This window comes from Balaenoptera ricei, chromosome 6 (genome assembly GCF_028023285.1).
Source record: "Balaenoptera ricei isolate mBalRic1 chromosome 6, mBalRic1.hap2, whole genome shotgun sequence".
Classification (NCBI taxonomy): Eukaryota; Metazoa; Chordata; class Mammalia; order Artiodactyla; family Balaenopteridae; genus Balaenoptera; species Balaenoptera ricei.
In genome coordinates this window covers 28739790-28761689 of record NC_082644.1, presented here as the reverse complement: position 1 = coordinate 28761689, position 21900 = coordinate 28739790, and the positions used below count along the sequence as shown (strand labels likewise).

Genomic DNA, 21900 nt, shown 5'->3' with positions numbered 1-21900 from the left:
GATGGGAAGAAGAAGTAAATAGCCATTTCTCCGAAAAGGACATCAAAATGGCCAAGAGACACATGAAAAGATGCTCAACATCACTAATCCTAAGTGGACTGCAAATCAAAATCACAGGGAAACATTACCTCACACCTGCGAGAATGGCTATCATCAAGAAGACAAGGACCAACAGATGCTGGTGAGGATGTGGGAATGTAAATTAGTCTAACAACTATAGAAAGCAAGATGGAAGCTCCTCAAAAAATTAAAAGTAGATCTATCGTATACTCCAGGTATTCCACTTCTGGGTATACAACCAAAGAAAATGAAAATAGGATTTTGATGAGATATACGCACCCCCATGTTTATCACAGCATTACTCACAATAGCCAAGATACGGAAACAACCCAAAAGACCATCAGTGGATGAATGGGTAAAAAAATATGTGGTATACATACACCGAGGAATGTTATTCAGCCATGAGAAAGGAAGAGATCCTCCCATTTGCTACAACATTATGCTAAGAGAGTAAGTCAGATAGAGAAAGACAAGTACTGTATGATGTCACTTACATGTGAAATCTAAAAGTTAAACCTGTGAAAAACAGAATAAAACGGTGGTTACCAGGGACAGGGACAAGAGGGATGGTCTTTAAGGGTACAAACTTGTAAGAATTGGTAAATGAGCCATGAAGATCTAATGAACAGTATAATAAATAGACAGTAATACTGTACTATAATTATATAACGTGATCATGTGTATTATAATTATATAATGTGATATTACTTCAGCAATCACATTAACAATATGTAAATGTATCAAAGTAACATACTGTATACCTTAAACATATGCAATGTTACAAGTCAAATTTACTCAATAAAAAAGTGTGCAATTTTATATTTTTCTGTTCATACATTGTTCACGTGAATTACCAAATTACTGTAATTGCCAAAATCACATAATTTTCTTCTACAAATGTTGCTGCTATATAAATTGCTTCATGGAGCAAGGACCTAATAAATTTTTTTTTTTTTTAATTCATTTTTGGCTGTGTTGGGTCTTCGTTTCCGTGCGAGGGCTTTCTCTAGTTGCGGCAAGCGGCAAGCGGGGGCCACTCTTCATCGCGGTGCACAGGCCTCTCACTATCGTGGCCTCTCTTGTTGCGGAGCACAGGCTCCAGACGCGCAGGCTCAGCAATTGTGGCTCACAGGCTTTGTTGCTCTGCGGCATGTGGGATCCTCCCAGAGCAGGGCTCGAACCCGTGTCCCCTGCATTGGCAGGCAGATTCTCAACCACTGCGCCACCAGGGAAGCCCCCTAATAAATATTTTTTGAGTGAATAATTTATTTTGAAACTTTAGAGATTTTTTTTATCCTTCAATTTTCTCCACTAAAAATTGGAGACAAAATTATGTATTTCTTTCTGTATTATATGATTGTAGAAGAGTTAAAAACTGCTGCACAAATTTTTTAAAAACCTGTGATGAACGTGAAAGGGTTAGATGTTCCTTTATATTTACAGGTGTGCTTCTTCTGAAAGTCCATGTAACTTTAAAAACTTACAAAATTTAACAAAAAAATAACACCTATACTATAATATTTGATCCATAAATACTATAACAATTGTTAAAATTTTAGGACAAGATTTAAGTTACACAAGAAATTTTTACACTATGTTTGGTAATTTGGGTATTTTCATTGGAAAAAATTTAAAATAAAATAACCAACATACTCCAAAGCTAAAGATTCACTGCTTTGTGGTAGAATGAGAAAAGAGAATACACATCATTGCAAAGAAATGTGTATTTGGTGCTTTAAATAATCAACTGGGAGTTTCAAAAAGCTTGTCTAACTAGGATAAAACTCCATTCATACGCTGTCTTGCAATTTGGAAATACTTTCCTTTTGTCCATCCATCCCTCCTCCTCCCACCCTCTCCTTCTTCCTTGTCTTCCTCCTTTCCTCTCTTCCTTCTTTTCTCCAAGATATTCAACAGGGGACAGTTGTCAAAAAGATATTCATAGCTAAAGGCAGCAAGTAGAATCAATCCATTCAAAGCACAAGTACCTGTTAATGATCCCTCCATAAAATACCCCTTTTCTCATTTTGCCAGAGGGGAAAAAAAACAAGACAGTAACTTCTTTGTAGAGTTCCAAGAATATACACAAAATATATAGGGGAAAAAGGAAAATTTTATATTTTAGAATTTGGATCCAAATGACACCTAAAGTTTTAAAACAATTAATTCCTGGTAAATATTTTCAGCTTTAATCTACTGAGGTACACTATTACAATATAGCATTGCTGTTTAATGTAATGTTTACCTAAAAATTATTTAATTATTAATAGCAACAGTTCACTGAAAACTTGGGTCTCTGACCAAAAAGTTTCCATAAAACAATCATTATGTTTAATTGTTCATGTTTATTCAAAAATACAGGCCACTGCTGTTACAAGAGTAGAAAACCCAATCATTTTAGGAAGTGTGGGTGTGTGTGTGCGCATGCACACGCATGCGTGCACGCACATATTTAACAAGTAAATAAAAAACTAGATTACTATTGAATAAAGCAGTGCATTCTCAGGTATCTCATTAGATACATATATAAAGATAAAATAACTATTTGGACGTGAAAACAAAGACTATTACAAGAGACAAAGAAGCACACTACATAATGATCAAGGAATCAATCCAAGAAGAAGATATAAAAGTTGTAAATATTTATGCACCCAACATAGGAGCACCTCAATACATAAGGCAAATGCTAACAGCCATAAAAGGGGAAATCAACAGTAACACAATCATAGTAGGAGACTTTAACACCCCTCTTTCACCAACGGACAGACCATCCAAAATGAAAATAAATAAGGAAACACAAGCTTTAAATGATACACTAAACAAGATGGACTTAATTGATATTTATAGGACATTCCATCCAAAAACAACAGAATACACTTTCTTCTCAAGTGCTCATGGAACATTCTCCAGGATAGATATCTTGGGTCACAAATCAAGCCTCGGTAAATTTAGAGAAAATTGAAATCATATCAAGTATCTTTTCCAACCACAACGCTATGAGACTAGATATCAATTACAGGAAAAAATCTGTAAGAAATACAAACACATGGAAGCTAAACAATACACTACTTAATAACCAAGAGATCACTGAAGAAATCAAGGAAGAAATCAAAAAATACCTAGAAACAAATGACAATGAAAACACGATCACCAAAAACCTATGGGATGCAGCAAAAGCAGTCCTAGAGGGAAGTTTATAGCAATACAATGCTACCTCAAGAAACAAGAAACACCTCAAATAAAAAACCTAACCTTACACCTAAAGCAATTACAGAAAGAAAAACAAAAAAAACCCCCAAAGTTAGCAGAAGGAAAGAAATCATAAAGATCAGATCAGAAATAAATGAAAAAGAAAGGAAGGAAACAATAGCAAAGATCAATAAAACTAAAAGCTGGCTCTTTGAAAAGATAAACAAAATTGATAAACCATTAGCCAGACTCATCAAGAAAAAAAGGGAGAAGACTCAAACCAACAGAATTAGAAATGAAAAAGGAGAAGTAACAACTGACAATGCAGAAATACAAAGGATCATGAGAGATTACTGCAAGCAACTCTATGCCAATAAAATGGACAACCTGGAAGAAATGGACAAACTCTTATTAAAGCACAACCTTCCAAGGATGAACCAGGAAGAAATAGAAAGTATAAACAAACGAAACACAAGCATTGAAATTGACACTGTGATTAAAAATCTTCCAACAAACAAAAGCCCAGGCAGGACCAGATAGCTTCACAGGGGAATTCCATCAAACATTTAGAGAAGCGCTAACACCTATCCTTCTAAAACTCTTCCAAAATATAGCAGAGGGAGGAACACCCCCAAACTCATTCTACGAGGCCACCATCATCCTGATACCAAAACCAGACACAGATGTCACAAAGAAAGAAAACTACAGGCCAATATCACTGATGAACATAGATGCAAAAATCCTCAACAAAATACTAGCAAACAGAATCCAACAGCAGGATCATAAACCACGATCAAGTGGGGTTAATCCCAGGAATGAAAGGATTCTTCAATATATGCAAATCAAACAATGTGATACACCATACTAACAAATTGAAAGATAAAAACCATATAATCATCTCAATAGATGCAGAAAAAGCTTTCAACAAAATTCAACACTCATTTATGATAAAAACCCTCCAGAAAGTAGGCATAGAGGGAACCTATCTCAACATAATAAAGGTCATATATGACAAACCCACCTATCTCAACATAATAAAGGTCATATATGACAAACCCACAGCCAACATCTTTCTCAATGATGAAAAACTGAAACCATTCCCTCTAAGATCAGGAACAAGACAAGGATGCCCACTCTCACCACTATTATTCAACATAGCTTTGGAAGTTACAGCCACAGCAATCAGAGAAGAAAAAGAAATAAAACGAATCCGAATCGGAAAAGAATAAGTAAAGCTGTCCCTGTTTGCAGGTAACATGATACTATACATAGAGAATCCTAAAGATGCTCCCAGAAAACTACTAGAGCTATTCAATGAATTTGGTCAAGTAGCACAATACAAAATTAATGCACAGAAATCTCTTGCATTCCTATACACTAATGAGGAAAAATCTGAAAGAGAAATTAAGGAAACACTCCCATTTACCATTGCAACAAAAAGAATAAAATACCTAGCAATAAACCTACCTAGGGAGACAAAAGACCTATATGCAGAAAACTATAAGACACTGTTGAAAGAAATTAAAGATGATACAAATAGATGGAGAGATATACTATGTTCTTGGATTGGAAGCATCAACATTGTGAAAATGACTATACTACCCAAAGCAGTCTACAGATTCAATGCAATCCCTATCAAACTACCACTGGCATTTTTCACAGATGTAGAACAAGAAATTTCACAATTTGTATGGAAACACAAAAGACCCCAAATAGCCAAAGCAATCTTGAGAAAGAAAAATGGAGGTGGAGGAATCAGGCTCCCTGACTTCAGACTATACTACAAAGCTACAGTAATCAAGACAGTATGGTACTGACACAAAAACAGAAATATAGATCAATGGAACAGGATAGAAAGCCTAGAGATAAACCCAAGCACATACGGTCACCTTATTTTTGATAAAGGTGGCAAGAATATACAATGGAGAAAAGACAGCCTCTTCAATAAGTGGTGCTGATAAATAACTGAAACATTTTCCTGTAAGTGATTAAAATATTTGTCGATTTCTCAGATTTTTAAATAGAAAAGAATGAAATTAGAACACTCCCTAACACCATACACAAAAATAAACTCAAAATGGATTAAAGACCTAAATGTAAGGCCAGACACTGTCAAACTCTTAGAGGAAAACATAGGCAGAACACTCTATGGCATAAATCACAGCAAGATCCTTTTTGACCCACCTCCTAGAGAAATGGAAATAAAACAAAAATAAACAAGTGGGACCTAATGAAACATAAAAGCTTTTGCACAGCAAAGGAAACCATAAGCAAGACGAAAAGACAACCCTCAGAATCGGAGAAAGTATTTGCAAATGAAGCAACTGACAAAGGATTAATCTCCACATTTTACAAGCAGCTCATGCAGCTCAATATCAAAAAAAGAAACAACCCAATCCAAAAATCGGCAGAAGACCTAAACAGACATTTCTCCAAAGAAGATATACAGATGGCCAACAAACACATGAAAGAATGCTCAACATCATTAATCATTAGAGAAATGCAAATCAAAACTACAATGAGATATCATCTCACACCAGTCAGAATGGCCATCATAAAAAAATCTACAAACAATAAATTCTGGAGAGGGTGTGGAGAAAAGGGAACACTCTTGCAATGTAAATTGATACAGCCACTATGGAGAACAGTATGGAGGTTCCTTAAAAAACTAAAAACAGATCTACCATATGACGCAGCAATCCCACTACTGGACATATACCCCGAGAAAATCATAATTCAAAAAGAGTCATGTATCACAATGTTCACTGCAGCTCTATTTACAATAGCCAGGACATGGAAGCAACCAAAGTGTCCATCGACAGATGAATGGATAAAGAAGATGTGGCACATATATACAATGGAATATTATTCAGCCTAAAAAAAAGAAATGAAATTGACGTATTTGTAGTGAGGTGGATGGACCTAGAGTCTGTCATACAGAGTGAAGTAAGTCAGAAAAAGAAAAACAAATACCGTATGCTAACACATTTATATGGGATCTAAAAAAAAAAAGAATGGTCATGAAGAACCTAGGGGCAAGACGGGAAAAAAGACGCAGACCTACTAGAGAATGGACTTGAGGATACGGGGAGGGGGAAGGGTAAGCTGGGACAATGTAAGAGAGTGGCATGGACATATATACACTACCAAATGTAAAACCGATAGCTGGTGGGAAGCAGCCGCATAGCACAGGGAGATCAGCTCAGTGCTTTGTGACCACCTAGAGGAGTACGATAGGGAGGGTGGGAGGGAGGGAGACGCAAGAGGGAGGAGATATGGGGGATATGGGGATATATGTATACGTATAGCTGATTCACTTTGTTATAAAGCAGAAGCTAACACACCATTGTAAAGCAATTTTACTCCAAAAAAGATGATAAAAAAATGTCCATATTTGCAAAAAAAAAAGATAAAATAGCTATTTGGTATTATTTTCACAAGGTACAACTAAACATTTCTTTAAAAATTTTTCTGAAGAGGGTGTTTTTTTCTCTTTCTGTACAAAACTTCCAAACTGTGCTGGTGTACAGCACTCATGTCAAATAGAAGGTGAAACATTTTAATTCCGCAGCAAGTGGAAATTAAAAATTCACAGAATTTGTTGAATTATACCAGGTATGGAAATGGCCTTCTCTTTCGTAAACCTGACTATATGTATATTATACATAAGACTACATATAAGCATTATATAAGATTATAGAACTTAAAATTAGTTTATAAAAGATACAAATCTGTTAACCTAAAAGGAACTCCAGATTTTTATAGAAAATTCATAAGATCCAATTTCATTCTATTTAAAAATCTGAGAAATCGACAAATATTTTAATCACTTACAGGAAAATGTTTCAGTTATTTATCAGCAACAATAATTGGTGGAAGTTTCTATGTATAATAATAGTAAGATGTTACGGTCATGAATTATATTGTGTCACCCAAATCCACCCAGTGGTGCTACTCATCATCCTTAACAGTTTTCACAGGTCTGCTTCGCAAGCCAACAGTAGTCTATAAAAAAAATAGATTGGGTAAAAAAATCCACATGCTTAAACAGCCTCATACACCTATTCTAAAGTACAAACAAACTTTCACTGTTTAACCAAGAATATTCTCACTATCAGATGAAAGAACAATGAATGAAAAAACATGCAATCATATTAAAACATGAAACAGAAAACAGGACTTTTTCTGAGGAGGAAAATCAGTTTCATGATTTTGAAAAGCACACAAAATATCACATTTAATTTATTTTCTACTGATCATCCTTCTATTTATAACGCAATACTTTATCTCAATTTTTAAACAATGTCCATGGTTAAATTCTACTTATGTCTCAAAGAACATTAGCAAGATTTTAGTCTCCCTCTTCATCCTCTCCACTCATGTTTTACGATGGTTTAAATAATAGTTTCTAGTACAAAAGTTATTTTCCTTCAGAACTTATACTTGTTTCTATATTTCTTTTTGCTTCTTGTATTACAGCTCTGCTGAAGTTAAACTAGCTCTCATTCCATTATAGCAAATAAGTTTATATCATTATTTTTGGTGGTTTAAAATGTGACCATGTTTCTAGGTATTTTTTTTTTAATTATTGTTTTCCATTCATCTAACTCAGCACAATATGAGCTTTTATAAGTGAGATACATTATTGCTTTTCAGTTTTAAGAAATTTTATTTTTATGTTACTAATTCTTTTAAATTTATTGAAACTGGTTTTATGGTTAAGTAAAAATGTCAATATTCCACATGTAATTGAAAAGCCTGCATAATATTTTCTAACTGTTATATATATATCCTTAAAATCAAAGTTGGAAATAATTTATTCAAATCTCTATATCCTTATCACTTCATTTTATTTTATTTTATGCTTATTTGTCTCTTTTTCTCAGTTATTTTCTCCTCCCCTCTCTTCTTGCTTTCTGTTGAACAGACTGAAATCTACCCCCATCCCATTCCATTTTTCCTACTGGTTTGAAATGTATATGTCTTATTACTCTTCTTTAAGTGGTCATCCTTAAAATTTTACACTGCATTCTGCTGAACAATTTAACAAAGCCTAAAATTAAACAAAATAATGCAGGGACCTTAGAATGCTTTAAGTCTGGTAAGCCTTTTCCAACTATATTTTCAATTGTTCACTTAGATTTATCTTGTCTTCTTCCTTTGAATTCCATCAACTTCATAAAGATGTTGTTGTACAAACAGCTTTATTACTGTTCAAATATGTGATTCGACCTGAGGACCTGCCATTTGTCTCTAGCTACTAGATTATAAGTACTCATAACTGCCCTCTGTAATAATTTTCTTTCTTGCTAAGTATATCCAGTAACACTTCTTTAGTGAAGGTTAATTGGCCTTAAATGCTCTTTGATTTTATATTTCTGTGAATGGCTTTATCGTACCTTCATTCTTCAAAGAGAAAGAAAGAGAAAGTCAATGAGTCTACAATTCTTGATTGGTAATTATTCCCTCTCAGAACTTGAACAGTTCTTGTCTCTGATTTTGTTTGTTTATTTGTTATACTTATCTTTTATCTGCTTTTAACACCGCTTGATTCTGGTGTTCTACAGTTCCAATATAAAGTGTTGTTTTGGGTGGGAATTTATTTTCCTTTTTATTACTAGGGATTTGAGAGGTTTCCTGAATCTAAACATTGGTGATTGTCTTCAATTCTGGGCAATTCCCATAGATTATCTCTTAAGTATTTCTTTTTCCCACATGCTCTTCCTTCTAGAACTCATATCAGATACAAAAATCAGTCACTTTACCCTGTCCCCTAACCTGGCTTTCATATTTTCCATCTCTTCATCTCTCTGTGGTGCATGCTGGTTATTTATTTCAAATGTGTCTTCTAATTTGTTGAGTCTCTCTTCACCTGTGTCTATTCTGCTGTTTCAGCATTCACTAAATTCTTTATTTCAGTGATTACATTTTTCATTTCTCAATACTACTCTTTTTCAATTCTACTTGATCATTTTGATAGTCCCTTATTCTTTCCATTCTTCTAATCTTTTATTTCTTTATACATATAAAACAAATTTTATATCCTAAATCTATTTCAATATATACATTTATTTTGGTCTAATTCTGTAGTTTATTATTTCTGATGATTCTTCCTCTTGCATTTTATGTTTTTATTTTTATTGTGAGCATATGTTTCCTGGAAATGGATCTGTAAGAGCCTAGATGACTATATTCAACAGGAAGACAAGACATGGAGAGAAAGTGCCAGAAGTAGAGGGAGGGGTAACTGAAAGTCCTGATGGAAGAATGCCAGTGTAGCTAGGTGGTGGTTGTAGTATAGGGTCAGTTAAAGGAGGGACTAGGAACAGTAAGTGAAGGGAAGGGACCTTTCAAGGAATAAATGTGTGTGTGTGTGTGTGTGTGTGTGTGTGTGATGTGAGGGAAGATTCGAAAAACTTTACCCAGAAAAGCAAGATCATCAGGTAAGTGGTCTTTAGAAAGATTATTCTGGCAGCAGGATAGCAAATGGATCAGAAGGAGGTGAGGTAGAGACAGGAAAATCATGAAGACAACAATAGTAAATGCCAGAGATTTAGAAGGTTTGAATAAGTCAGTGATGGGATGACTGAAGAAAAGGGGACATGAGAAAATTCAAGAGATGGGGCTAAACCTAACCTTTCACAATCAAACAGTAATGCTCTCTTTCCAAGGATCCACACCAAAGTTTTCATACCCATTCTAAGTGAGAGGACATTCCAAAGCATACAAAATATGTTTGACTTGGACACTAACACTCATTTCACTATCATAAATGTCAAACAACCCATATTGATGGTCAGATACTATATGTCTCAGAAGACTTCATAAAAAACAGCCAGATAACAAGCAGTATATGTTTCAGGAGCATATTGTCTTGATCTGGGGAGTCCTTTTCAGCTAATGGAAAAATATATAAAACCGAAAGAAGTCAAAGTTGCTAGTGACAATTTAATCCAAATAGCTTAATCTGAAAAGCTTTATTGCTTAGAGAGATATAATATTACAGAAAGCTGAAACATATCAATGTACTGTTAGAGTTTCTAATTCTATGACATAAACTTATTTTTAAATATTCTTCTTTTGTAATATTGTCTTAATCTTGCAGTATTAGTGATAATACTTTGAATAATGGAAATACCCAGTATAAATGCCTTTCCCTAAAATTCCTTATCTGATTATTCTACCCAAAGTCATGGACCAAAGTCACATTTCTGATTTTACACTTGAGATCAACAGGAGCAATAGTAATGGCTAAAATTCACTGAGGACTTACTATGTTCCAGGCATTATTTATATATATTAATTAATTTAATCTTCATAACAAGTCTATGAGATGGGTTATAATTATAACTTATATTTTTGGAGACAAGGAAACTGAGACACAGAAAGGATAAGCAAATTACCCAGGGTCACACAGCTGGCATTAATCAGTGGAAGCAGAAACCTAATCCAAACATTCCTTTCATAACCACTCCACTCCACTGCCTATCTGAAAGTGTGACTCATTATGTTAGTACATCTTGTTGAATTTTATAGTTTTATGCTGTTTGAAGGAGTGCTGCTGGAATCATCTTCATTTATACACCTCCACTGGGCCCTTCTATGTAATTCTGAAAATACGAACGATCTTTGTTTGAAAATAGAGGTAGTCTTTAAGTGATAGCATGTGCATTTTGTCATGCCTTTGAGCTAGCTAGTCATAAAACTTCTCAAAGATAGTAACAGGTTTTGTTGACAATAATGGCCAGCCATAAACAGACTCAGAAATGCCTCACCCTAGACCAGGGGGTCAAGTCTGCAAGCACAATGGGAGCGTCCACTTGATGGTGCAGGTTACTGGACACAGAGTCCATGGTTCTCACTCCCAGAGGCAGCTGTGACCCAAATGAATTTAGCCTCATGGGTGTCAAGGAGACAACTGGACACCTACACTGAAGTGCAATGGCCACCTGTGCACCTGCAGGCCCTCTGCCCTGATGTGCAGTGAGCCTTTCCCACCTGGATTAGATGCTGCTTCCAGTATCAGGTAGACACTGTGAACCAGGCTTGTGGAGAATGCCAATTACACACTGCCCCCAGGCACCTCTGTTTCAGGTTCCTCCTGAATATGGAGCCTTGCTGAGATCAGACTTGATCAAGAGCTCCCTAGATAACAGTCATCTTGCCTAATAATACCTGCCAGAAGGCCTCCTCTTTGCTGCTTGTTGGTCTTTGGTAGTTCCCCTGACACCTGGCCTTTTCAAGCTCTCCCTCAGGGCTTCCCAGCAACTTTTAGAACAGGCACCATGCTTTTTATCAAAGCCTTGGGTCAGAAGTTATGTCAGGCATTTTCCTACTGGAAGAAAACAAAACACTCAAAATCAGCCAATGGATCCTTCCATGAACAAATCAGTTGGCTAGTAGAGAGCTCAGGGATAGTCACATAAAAATTCATTTTTATTAGGCCACCTAAAAAATGATTATAAAATACACAGGGGGATTCTGCAGATATTCTATATACTTTCAAGGTAGCATATTTAAAATATATTAATTTCTCCATTTATTTGGTACTTACTGAGTACCATCAGCAAAGCACTGCAGGAACAAAGAAGCGTGATTCTGTTTTCAGGAAGTTTAAAATCTGATTAAGGAGGGAGACATGTAACCAAGCATCTGTTCTATGAAGCCAGTAAGAGCCTGAAAGCTAGTGCTTTTCATAATAGATGTTAAACTAATTACCTAAATGGATTGTGCATTTTGCTTTCTTGTCAAAGTGATGCAGTCAAAGCACCTGGTCAAGGATCAAGTTGCAATCACTTCCTGGCTCCACCACTGGTCATGAGGGCCAACCTTTCCTGTCACAGTAGCTGGATAAGAGCAGTCACAACACAGACAAAACAGTGGAAGTCAGATCTGGGGATCTTGCTGGATGTTTGGGGAAAGAGAATCATTCACCTTTTTACTTATCCAACAAATATGTATTGAGAACCCACTGTCTTCCAGGACCATCCCTGTGCTCTGGGGATTAGGAAGTAGGAATAACAACAAAAAAGAAAGAGGAAGTCTCTGCTTTCTTGGAGCTTGAGTTGAGGGAATAAACAAATAAATACATGCTTAGTGCTTCAGGGTAATAAGGACCAAAGTCCAAATAGAGGAAAGCATTCTCTCTACCACTGTGATTAGGAAGGTCGACCTTGGACATGGAGCTACCAAGCAGATTCCTGCCTGAGCATCAAGCTGACACTGGGAAGACAGAGCAGAAACATGAAGAGAGGCTGATCCTGATGGCACAGCCTCATCTGGATCTAACCTTGCATGAAATGCAATGACGTGAACCAACAATTCCCCGTTTTGTTGAAGTCACTTGCCAATACCCCAGTCCTTCACACTCCCATTTCTTATTACTCCACATAGAATCAAACAACCATTAAGTCCTGAAAGTGTTCTTTGTGTGCAGTGTCACGTTTTCATTCTCACTGCCATCCTCCCACTTCAGTCCCTCTTACACCTGGGAAATGGAATAACAGTGGAAGACCTCAGGGGGATGGATCCCACAGGAAGTAGTGAAGGAGGAAGGACACCTCTTTGGCTGGCCAAATCCACGCAAGTCAACCCAGGAAGTCATTCGGCATCACCTCCATCTAAGAAAATGGAAGAAGATGCTCATGAAGGCTCTGGGCATGTTGATGCTGGGGGTTGGCAAGGAGGCCTTGGGAAGGTGGGTAAGCCAGTCTCATCCCTAGGGAATTGGGATGGTGATTAAGATACAACATATGTCCTTTTCATGCTCAAATGCGCAATAGCCTGCAGGATGTATCTTCCCACTCCTGCTTCACCTTGCAGCAATATTCATGAGGAAAAGGAACTTTTCCTAGGCAAACATGCAGCCTATCTTCCAACAAATGAATCCTATCACTTAGAAGAAGAACAAGTGAAATCAGTCCATAGCGATGCAAATCTCCCAAAGATCAGGTTTTCAGGTTTCTTAAAATAGATCAGTAGTTCATCATGACAAAAGAATAGTAAATAATTATGATCCAAAATTTGTTCTTCTAAACTGGAAAATCAATATTATGTTTGTTAACCTTGTACCATAGTTCAAAATAGATCATTTGACTTACCTCTAATAGGTAATTGACTCTGAGATCTGTCAATTCTACTGTGTTTTAGGCCAGAAAAAATATTTTTCAGAAATGTTCCTTGTCACTTTAAGAAAGCAAAGAGTAATTTGGCGTTTGCTCCCTTAAACTCTCTTATAGTACCTTAACTAAACTCTAGTCAACATATCCTCTTTCAGTCCCCCAATTTTTTTAACCCCTCGCAATGACGGCATGGTTCACACCATAGAAAAGGATGTGCTCTGAAATGTCAAGGCTCACAGGTTTTCTTATCAGAACTTCCGTGAATCGAGACTTCCCTGGTGGAGTAGTGGTTAAGAGTCCGCCTGCCAATACAGGGAACACGGGTTCGATCCCTAGTCCAGGAAGATCCCACATGCCGCGGAGCAACTAAGCCCACGCACCACAACTACTGAAGCCCTTGCGCCTAGAGCCCATGCTCCGAAACAAGAGAAGGCACCTCAATGAGAAGTCCGCGCACCACAACAAAGAGTAACCCATGCTGGTCGCAACTAGAGAAAGCCCGTAGCCTCAGTGCCGCCATGAAGACCCAACACGGCCAAAAATTAATGAATGAATGAATTAATTAATTAAAAAAAGAAAACTGCCATGAATTAACACAACGTTGCAGAGAAGCCTAAGAATCACAGACACACAGCAGCTAGCCAGCTTGGTGACTTTACACAGCTATATTTTTCTTTTTAGGTTGTATTATTATACTTTTAGTGTATAGCCATGTCCTTATTCTCAAGTTTCTGATCATCAAAGACACAGCAAACGTAAAGCTGTATGACAAATCCTTAATTTTGATAATCTCCAAACATTTGAACAGATGTCTATAGAAACATATTATTTTTCTTACATCAGCCAAATCTGAGACATTAAAATAGTTAACAGTTCTTAAAATATTTTCTTCCATAATAGAAGTTTATATGAAAATTACTTTCTTTGACCTGAATCAAATTACTGAATTATTTTCGCATGCTAATCAGATTCCCTTTATTATATCTACTCGCCTTTAAATCAAAAGCCTACCAGCCATTCCTTAGAACTGTAGTAACAGGAACCAGGACCTGGCAAGGCCTCAGAGGCAGGTTAAGTGCTGCTGGTTCTAACGGTGGCTGCACAGCAATATCCTAGAACACAAAACCCCTCCGACACGTGAAGCCAATAGTTTCAACTGGGCTTCAACTGGGTCAGGGCAGATGGCTTTGTATTTCCTGATTGCTCACATGCTCAGAAATCCAAAGTGGAGAATATCCGTTCTGCATGGTAACAAGTAAGAAATAGCTCAATCCCACGTAACTGGATCGTCACCTAATCCAATCTGTGCCTCTCTTACAACTATTGACAGTGGTTTTTAATTCCTTCAGCAGGTCTCTCTACCCAACCAGCCTCCCTTAAGACACACAAACCTACGTACACACACATGGTTCATTCTGCCACTTCTCCCACCAATTCACCACTCCGAGGAAGAGTGTATTTAGCTAAACTTTAGCAAGCTCTTTGGCTGCCTGAGGATTTAGAAATGTTAAAATAAAAACTAATTACCACCTTGAGAACTGCAGGTGGCACCTGGTCTTATGTCTCAAGGCAGCAGGTCGCTCCTGCATCATCCAAGCAGCAATGTCACTGCTTGCTCCTAAGCTCCAGAGAAACCCTCTGTTGGGTCTCGAACACCCCAAGTAATGAGATGCTACTGAAACGAGCATGTGGGGACCCTAGGTCTACGCCACAGCGTTAAGTGGCTTCTGAGGTTATCGAAACTGCCACTGATTCCAAACAAGGTTCACCAGCCCCTTCCTCCCACAGTGGTCCAGTGAACACGTGGCATAAAAATTCCTTCTCCACAGGTGACAGCCACTAAGGCCAGAGATGGAACCACAGGTGATACAACTTAGGAACACATAAATTTAAATATCTGATACACCATTTACCATATCCCTAAAATGACTCATTCGAAAGGATCATTTTTGCCAGTTTAAAAAACAAACTTTTTTCTAGTTTCTCTCCATGAGTTAGCTATAACTAGCACATCCTCCATGAGTATCTTTTCCTGATGTACTACTGAGTAAAAACTTAATAAAAGCCATAGCCTAGATAAAATATATCATTTTTTCATTTGTGATTAACAGCCTTGGAGGGAGGTTTTTTTTTTTAAACTGGTCCATTAAACGGGCATATATTTAAATAAAAATTATATAGTTTCTAACTTTAAACTACTCAAAATTTCAAGTACTTTATGTTTCAATTCTATTTCAAATCAGTACACTGAAAATACCCATTACCTGGAAACTAAGGAGAATATTTTTATTTTTTATGGCGAGCCAGACTCCCTATATTATTATTGAAAAGTAAAGTTTCTAATGAACCAGAAAGGAAATTTATTGTAAAGCAACACTCAAACTAAGCACATGTATTATCACACAAGGTTATGTGTACACCTACCAGACATGTGCAATCTCTATGTCAAAGCATTATTTTCAAAAAGTTAAAAACACAACACGTACAAATATAGAACAAATGCATGCCAAAGAATCATAAACTCATTAATGACTAATCCAGTAAAAGAGCATTTTGAGAAACTAGGAATTTACAGGCATTTATAGAAGAACATTAGAATGAGATTGCTAGGTTACAAAAAAACTGATCAATGTCCTACAGGGCAATAAAACCTTTGTAGTTACCATATGTACCTGAAAAAAAAAAAAAAAGAAATCATCAATTTCAGCGTCTAAACTCCAATCAAAAGGTAAATGACCAAGTCAGACATGGGTGTATTCTTCTAGGTAATTAAACAATCATGTGGGCCTATTAAACAATGTTCCTGCACAATGTCAAAAGGTCACTCTATCATACCCTCTCTTTTTTTAACTTTTTATTTTACATTGGAGTCTAGTTGATTTACAATGTTGTGTTAGTTTTTACAGTATTTACAAGTTGTGTATAACTTTAATTAGCACACAGATTTTAACCTTATGCCATAGAACTCAAACTGGAAAAAACAAGTATGATATTTTGAAGGAACGTATTACATATGGTTTCCTGCCTCTCAGAAATAGGTAGACATAAATAATTCAGTTTTTAAAAGTTATTCAATATGATGCAACAGAGCCTATAGCAATCAGCAACGCAACGGGCCCCAGGTAGGCAGACTGAGTGGGGACACTTTGGAAGTTACTCTGAAGAACTTTGTATGTTGAAGCCAAGCCTTTAAAGGCTCTGAAAAGTTAAGTGGGAAGAAGATCCAGAGGTTAATTTCATATGTTTTTCAGGATTAGAATTAGAATTGCAGGCAAACCCTGGATCTATTCATTCCAAATTGTTTGAACTCTTTTATACTTTTATAAGTATACTTTTATATTCAAATTCTGATTTTGATTTAAAGGGAAAAATTCAAATTCAAATTTGCTCAGTTAATTGAGATTTTTGCCCGTGAATATGTCCTTTATTTTAGTACTCTTGAATGATTTGGGGTTTTTTTTCCAAATCAACTCAAAGGAGCAGACATTCTTGAGCTCCAGTCTTCTCCCCAGAACAGGCTTTCAGGCGTGGGAGGGCCACTGATAATGTGTCTTTAGGGTCATTTTGTTTGTTTGCTTAAAGAGTCTCCCCCAGTTGCATAAGCTTCAGGACCCTCACAGCTCTAGCCTTGCCTGTCACTCTGTGTTGATAGTCACATGGACTTTGTAAGTTTTTTTGGAGAAAAAAATGTTGTTGTTTTCCCGAAGTTTTCAAAAATATTCTGACCTCAGTATTTCTGGGAAGTTTATTCAAATATGATTTTTTTAAAAAAACGTTCCGTTTACCAGTTTGTTGAAGACTCTTTCCAACAAGTCCAAGCTCCAGTGCTTACTAAATACCTCTCTCCATATTCTATGCTCATTTTCCCCAACATGTTTCACTAATCACGAATGGATTCCCCATTCACCTGCTCCAGGGGCACATCTTCTGATAGGCTCCCTCCCTAAACCAAGGAACATATTACATATGGTCTAATGCCTTTCAGAAATAGGTAGACATAAGTAATTCAATCTAAATATCAACCAAAATACTGACATTTTCTTATTCAGATTATATCTCTTCTTCCTCCCCAAAGATCTGAAAATTCATAAAGAAACAGTAGATTCACACGGATAATCCTGATTAACTTGGAGGATTCGACTCACTCTAGAAAACCACTAAGCACACTATTGAGACAAAAAGAAGCCTGCACCAATTAAAACAGTAGCAGGATTTTAGTCCATATTACCCAAGGTGAAAACTTCTTTATGGACTGTATTGTCTTAGCACACATGGCATTACTTGAGATTGACTGTGCTCACATAGCAATAGAATATGTTGATGACACTTAGCAAATAATTACAAAGAATCTGTGCCCATTGAAATGACAGGAGTTCTGACAAACAATACCCTTGAGAAGAGACATTGGATAAACACACTATTAGACATTCACTTAAATCAATTCTCACGATTTTATACTTCTTAGCAGTTGTAGCATTATGTTCAGTTCCTCCATTCTGCAACTCATGTATTTTTATCCCAAATTCTTAAGGTTAATCATGTTATTGGGTTAGGATAATTTATACAACAAGTGTCTCACTATTATACTGTGTATGTTATTTTTCTTTTCAAAGAATAATATTGTGTGATAATATCTATTAGAGGATCATATTAATAAACTTTCATTAAAGATGATACAGTAACACTTTAGCACATAAGGAGCCATTGCTCCAGTGAAGAAAGGATTCAAATCTGATACAAATCTTCAAATTGAGGTGCTAATATATTTGCCTAGATCAAGCACTAGGTATTACATGAAGAGCACATGTTTGTCTCCCATGCTGGCCAACAAAATGGGCTTGATCTGCTCCCCCAACCAAGGGCAGAGACCTCTCATACATATGCAGGACATAACAGGGAGGAGACATTGTTGGATAAAAACAAATCCTGATTACCACTCCTAGAACAGTGATTCAAGTTGTGTGCCCCACCTGGAGTGGGCCAGAAATACATCTTTTATTCTCACAACAAGAAGGGCACTTTTGACAGGGGAAGGAAACAAAAGAAGACTTCTAGAGAAAATTACAAGTACTGAGATTTAACAAGGTGCGGATGAGTGTGTAACACTCACTAAATTGAACCCCTGGGTCTATAAATATCATCATTTACGTCAAATAATCACCATCAACAGCGGCTGAAATGTCTAACACTGGCTTCAGTCCTTTTCAGAGACTTCAGTCCTTTTTCTTTTCACTGGGGAGTAGAGTTAGGGAGGACAGCAGCTACTAGCTATAGCTGGTACTTTACTTATATGGGGAAAATAATTCAGCTATAAATTAACTTCCAATTGTGTTGTTCCTTAATCGGGAAAGAGTGAACATTACTCCTTAAAGTGACATGCGATCCAGGAGACAGATTTACAATACTAAATATGCAATCAAAATACTGACATTTTCTTATTCAGATTATATCTCTTCTTCCTCCCCCCCCCCACAAAAAGATCTGAAAGTTCATAAACAAATAGTAGATTCACAGGGATAATCCTAAAACAGAGAGCTACTGCCCTCTTCCACTTGTGGCTCATGGTAGGAAGTGAGCAAACCAACCACTGTCTGCACAACAACTTCTGGAAAACAGGGCTCTAACTTGGAGTCTATATTCTAACTTTCCTCTTGCATTCCATTTAAGAGGATAACTCCATTAGAATAACACTTTCATGACTAAGTACAAAGAGTTCTAGAAGGCAGACCAAGTAGAGATGCACAATTTTTAAATATCAGGTCCTAGAGGATGCTGTCCATTCAACTTGTTTTATCTTCAAAAAGACAGAGAATAAGAGAAAAAAAAAATAAAGCCCATGTTTTTGGCTATTTAGAAACATTACTCTCGCCCTGTGTAGACTCCTCCGGACTTAAAATTTCCCATTAATTATAAAGATTCATGTCAAAACATGGATAATTTCTGAGATGTCAAATGTTTCAGCCAAGTCCTGTATGAGAGTATGTCTTATGCCAGAACCTCACCCAGGTTGACCCCCACCCGCCCCCCCGTCTGACTAATTTACTACTGAGAACCAGTTGTAAATAGAGGAAAAATGTCACTGTATCCTTTTGGGGAGAAGATCTTTACCTTTTTAAAAATTTACATACAGTTCTCATTATTTTATCAGGGCTTAAGAATATTTCATTTTTGTTAGTTTTAAAGTCTTGTCTGAAAAGATTACTTGAGTTCTTAAAACACTTCTTAGGAATAAAAGGTTAGCGATCAAAAGACTTGAGCAAATGCTGGTGTTCGTGATTTCTTGTTGGTAGCCTAAATCCCATCCTGCTGGCAAACTCCTCTTTAGAATTTCTCAAATGATGGGACAGGACTAAAAGAACCCTCTACCTTGATTTATGTAGTAACAAATTTCAAATATGGGTTTGAAATACCTTGCTTGTATATACATCTACACATACAAACAAACACCTCCCAAATATTCGAGAGTTAAGGAAAAATCCAATTGGTCAAATTAGCTAATCTAGACTATAATACGATAGTATTATATGTAATATTATAATAATAATAATATATGTAATATATATAATATATATATTATATATATAATAGTAATTATATATGTAATCTAGACTATATAGACTATCTATCTAGACTACTACATATATGTAATATATATAATATATATATTATATATATAATAGTAATTATATATGTAATCTAGACTATATAGACTATCTAGACTATTACATAATACTATAATATGTAATCTAGACTATAATACGATAGTAATATATGTAATATTATACTATAATATAGATTATTATAATATAATAATCTATATTATAATACTATAATATATAGAATATAATAGTCTATAATCTAGACTATAATTACCTCTACTGCCACAAAGGATACTGTCAAATGAGATCAGCAAGCAATTATCAAACACAGTTTGTGTACCCTCTATGAATCTTTAAGTCTGCAAAGACATTTAAATATATACTTGACACTTGAACAACTATAGTAGCCAGCTTTGCGGTGATCAAGGACTCTATAGTATCTAAAATGTTCTTAGCCATGCAAATTTACATAGGTACTTTTAACTTACTGAACTTTTCATCAGAGTACTAAACACATCTAAATAAAACAGAGGCTGAAAAGTGAAAACTAGCATTGACATTTGAAGAGTCAGCCAGAGACCCAGACGAAATGAGCTTAGAGATATATTCAATTCAGAAAAGGATATCTGCCTGGATATTCAGACATGGAGCACCTCAGAGCATGTGACTCTTAAAAAAGATGCTCAGTATGAAGAACATGATACCTCTGTGGATTTCAGGGAATAAAATACAAACAGAAAATAAAGAAATATCAAAATAACTGATCTTGCAATATCCTGTAATCACAACTAAGGAGACAAGAAAGGCAGCACAGCACTCTGCTTCTCTTATACGGGAAGGATTTTTGAAGCCATGTTTCCTTTAAGTAAGAGTGACCTCTGGTGACTTTTTAATTGCACCTCAGTGTACTAGGTTAAGTTATTCTACAATTCTTTTATACTAGCAAATCATTTAGTACTACATTTTTAATTTCTTAGCAAAGTGATAAATGCTTTACTGCAGGACCTAAGGCTTTCATGTAAATGCCTCCATTGTAATTAATTCATGGAAACTGTGCCCAAAGCTAAATTAAAATTCTGTCTGAAACACGGGGCAGTATTTTCTTAAAGGAGACTAAGGCTCATTTTCAGGAGTGACTCATATAATATGGCATTAAATGAGCTGAAACTAAATGATGACAACACAAACTTATCACAGCCTCGGGGCATATATGGATGAATGCTGGAAGGGTAACTATTTGTACAAAATGCTTTTCACTTTAGCACAAACTTCCTGGTAAGGGCAGAGTTCCCCAGCCCACCCCACCCCCAGCAGCAAGGTCGGTTTCTAACGTGCCTACTAGCACTTTCTTGAAATGCATAATAGCTTGCCTTACTCCCTACAACCTGATTTTAAAAAAATTCTTGAGGGGGATGGGGTGTGGATGTAGGACTAAGGGGGCTTTCTTCCAATCCCTCAAGGAAAGAAAAGCCCTATGATGGAGATTTCAATCTGAATAACACTTCGAAAACTTTTTCCGATTTCCAGATTAAAATGCCTTGAGGTCGGCTGAATCAATTTGGCTAGCATCTTTAGATCAGACTCACATTGCCAGTCCAGAACTGAGAGGTTAATACATCTTCACTGAACCAACAAAATGAGAAACACAGCACATCACGATATACAAGCATGTGCACTTGCAAATGAACCTGAATGGCAGGGTATGTTTTTCCTGTAAGCAAAAGCCTTCTAATTCTGAGGGGTCGATCCTTCTCGTAATTCTGCGGACTCACCAGGTTTGCCGCCTGGGCTCTGCTGCGGAGCCTGCCCGCCGCTGCAGCGCCCGACTTCTTGGTACCCGATTCCGCAGGGCGCCGACTGCAAACATCTACGCTAATGCAGGACCCGGCCAGGTCGGCCAATGATTTCCTTTCTGACATAAATCCTCCAAA

At 36.5% G+C, this 21900-nt stretch overlaps 1 protein-coding gene across 6 annotated transcripts in view; it reads right to left on the bottom strand.

Annotated features, from left to right (window-relative positions):
• The window catches only part of LOC132366913 (contactin-associated protein-like 3), an 84942-nt gene that overhangs the window by 48026 nt on the left and 15016 nt on the right, over positions 1–21900 (bottom strand). For 3 of the 6 annotated variants that reach the window (XR_009503593.1, XR_009503594.1, XR_009503592.1), the window contains exon 1: positions 21742–21855. The exons of the other annotated variants lie outside the window; for them this stretch is intronic. The gene's annotated coding sequence lies outside the window, so the exon portion shown is untranslated. Of the gene's footprint in view, positions 1–21741; positions 21856–21900 lie in introns of those variants that run through there. 6 annotated transcript variants of the gene reach the window in all.